This window comes from Nematolebias whitei, chromosome 12 (genome assembly GCF_014905685.2).
Source record: "Nematolebias whitei isolate Nwh7 chromosome 12, NemWhi1, whole genome shotgun sequence".
NCBI lineage: Eukaryota > Metazoa > Chordata > Actinopteri > Cyprinodontiformes > Rivulidae > Nematolebias > Nematolebias whitei.
The window spans coordinates 7327903-7331697 of record NC_056509.1 but is presented as its reverse complement, the minus strand read 5'-3'; positions in this window follow the sequence as shown (position 1 = coordinate 7331697).

The following is a 3795-nucleotide window of genomic DNA, read 5'->3' as shown; positions in this document are numbered from 1 at the left end:
TTTAAATGTTATCAGGCGTCTTGTGGAATTGAATAGGGGAGCAGATGTCTTGTAATTAAAACACATTATACATCATTGATAAAGTCCAGGTTAGACTATGGCTGTATAGAATATGGATCCACAGCCGAATCGTCTCTAAACCGACATCCAGGCTAGAGTACTTAGATTATGTATTGGAGCTGTCAAAACCTCACCATTGTGTGTAATTTTAGTTGAATCAGGGGAGATGCCTTTGTGTCTGCAAAGGAAGAAGCAGTTACTTGTTAATTATTGGATCATCTTGCAGGTCATCTTGATAGTCATCCAACTAAATCTGTGCTAAAGGATCAATGGGAAAGGCACAGGAAACAAACATTAATCTTTGGGTGGGTAGCAGAAGAATCTGCAAGATCTTTGGGTGTTTCTGATGTGGTGTTTAGTTCTACTGTCATCTGGTCAACTTTTGCTTTATGTCTAATGAAAGAACGTCATGTGGATACAGAACTGCTGCGAATTAGAAAAGGAAACAAGAAAGCAGAACTGTGCAGTTTATTCTACTGTTATTTGGATAAAAAATTATCCTGAGTATGTACAGGTTTTTACAGATGGATCTAAAGATCCTGAATCAGGTCGAACTAGTTGTGCTGTTGTTGTCCCAAAGTATAAAACTGAAATTGGTAAGCGCACATCAGATTTTTTAAATGTGTTTTCCGTTGAACTGTATGCCATTTATCTGGCTTTAGAATGGATTAAGTTATCTTCTATATACAAGATAATTATTTGTAGTGATTCTGTGTCTACCTTGTCATGCATTAGATCAGGAACTTCAAAATCAAGACAGGATTTATTAATCAGAACTACGATTGCTCATTCTCAGCTGGTTAAGGAAGGAAGAAGTATTGTGTTTGTGTGGGTACCTGCACACAGATGGATTCATGGGAATGAAATGGCTGATCAGATTGCTAAACGTCCTCTTAACAGGGACAGTGTAGACATAAATATCCAATTATGCAAATCAGATGGTAAAAGTATTGTATGGAAACATATTAACTACCGTATTTTCCGGCGTATAAGTCATCCATCCATCCATCCATTTTCTTTACCCGTTTATTCCATTTTTGGGTCACGGGGGTCGCTGGTGCCCATGTCCAGCAATCACTGTGCGAGGGGTGGGGTACACCCTGGACGGGTCGCAAGTCCATCACAGGGCCACATAGAGACACACGAGACAAACAACCATTCACTCTCTCACTCACACCTAGGGACAATTTAGAGTTACCAATCAGCCTAACATGCATGTTTTTGGTCTGTGGGAGGAAACCGGAGTACCCGGAGAAAACCCACGCATGCACGGAGAGAACATGCAAACTCCACCCAGAGGGCCCCTGGACCGGGGTTTGAACCAAGGACCTGCTCGCTGAGAGGCAGCAGCTCTACCAGTTGCGCCACCGTGCTGCCGTATAAGTCATATCAGTCAAAAAAAGAATCATAAAGAGGAAAAAACATATATAAGTCGCTTCGCCTTATAAGTTGCATTTATTATGCGTCACCACTGATGTTTTTTATGTGTTTATTTAATGGTTAAAACAGCTTCATTTTGCCTGGGCGGTGCCATCCATCCATCCATCCATCCATCCATCGCGGCTGGAATCGCTAGCTTTCCATTTTTCCTCTGCCTGCACCAGCTGAGTGAAGCGACCACACATGGGAGGACTCGCTGTTGCAGTTTTTTTGAATTTAAAGCAATAGTCAAAAATTGTGTTATGAATATGGAAAAAAAAAAAGTAGATAAGTCGCAGGACTTACAAATCTATGCAAAAAAACTGACTTATACTCAGGAAAGTACAGTCGTTATGGCAACAGCAGTGGGAACATGAAACAAGACTCAGGGGAAAACATCTTTTTGCAGTACAGAATACAATTTACAGAACCAGATATCGTGGAGGGAAAAGGAGGGAGGAATCAATATTAGCAAGATTAAGAATAGGTCATGCAAATCTGAGCAGCACTTTATTTATTACAGGGAAACATGAGACATTGTGACTTTTGCCAGGGTACAGAAACTGCGAAACACGTTAATTTGGACTGTTGTAAATATTCAGCTGAAAGGAAACATCTGCTGGACCAAACGGCAACTGAAGTAACAAGTATTGTTTGTTTGAAGAGTGTATTGGAATGGGGCTCCAGTAAATATGGATGCAAAATATTTTATGTATTTCCTGAGGGTAACGGGTTTATTTAAGAGGATCTAAGAAGTTCTAAGTGCTTGTACCTTTATATGGCAGTAATACACCTAGATGGATGTAAGCTGCTGTTAAACTTCTAGGTTCTTTATTGTCATTCGCATCACATGTGGTACACGAGGTGGAATGAAATTGTGTACACAAGGTCCCAGTTACATCCATCCATCCATCCATCCATTATCTTTTACACGCTTCTTCCATTTTGGGTCACGGGGGTCGCTGGTGCCCATGTCCAGCCATCACTGTGTGAGGGGCGGGGTACACCCTGGACAAGTCTCCAGTCCATCACAGGGCCCCAGTTACACCCAACAATAGTAAAAATATAAATTGTAAAATAAACAGTGATAAGGATGTAAGATATAAACTAAGAACTACGCTAAACACTAATAGTGCAAAACATTACACCGAACAACAGCAGCACGAGCAAACTTCACAGAAGAAAAAGTACACAACCAGTTTTAGCAAAGTACTTGTGGAAGTAATGCACCATTTTCACTTTGTGACAATGAGGTCATCACTCTTGACTACTGATGATAAATGTAAGGGCATGTTTTTGTTTTCAAGTGTTTAATAGTTTTCCAGATTTTGTGGGACAGGTAGTATTGGTAAGAAGTTGCTCTTTGAAGTGATACAGTTTTGCTTGTTTTATGGACTGGATGCATTTATGTTTCTAGCTGCCATGTATGATTGCCAATCACAGGTAGTATTAGATGCCTTCGCTCTTCGCCACCTGCTTAATTAATAATTTAATAAAGACAATAACTTTTACACTTCTGTATGTACTTCTTCAGCTTAAGTGCAGCCTTTTCTCTATTTACTCCGTAACAAAACTTGTTTTGTGGCAGAGAAAACTGAAGGTAAATGCTGTTGTTGCAGGTTTTAAATGCACAATGAGATACAGCACTTTGAACTAATTGGTGTAATTAGAGAAAATCCACAATACAATACAATTTGTGCTCCCGATTCCTTTTTTAATTGTTGATGCAGTATGATGTATAATCATTCCATCTTCTTCCACCAAGAACGACTGAAATAAATCATGACGAAGGATGCCCAGTCAGTGGCTGTGATCCCTACTGGACTAAAGATTTGTGACTATAAACTTATTGCTTGAATTTAGATTTTTATGAAGCATTTGTTATTTCAAGTACTTGGGGTCCACTGTCCAGGAAAATGGGGGGTGTGGTAAAGAGGAGAGTCCAGGCAGGATGGAGTGGATGGAGAAAAGTTTCAGGAGTGATTTGTGACAAAACGGTGTCAAAGGAAAAGTTTGAGTTTAATTTCATTGGACTTAGTATAATAAAAGAATCAACAAAGTTATATCAAAAGAAAATAAATTCAAAACAAAAGCATGCAGAAAAACTGCAACAGTAATAAAGTATATTTACACATACGACAGTGTGAGACCAGCTATGTTGTACAGTCTGGAGACAGAGACAAAAACACAGGAGACAGAACAGGAAGTGGGAGAAATGAAGATGATGAGATTCTCATTAGGAGAGACAAGGATGGAAAAGATCAGGAATGAGATCATCAGAGGTACAGCACAGGTTGAACTGGGAGATAAAGTTAG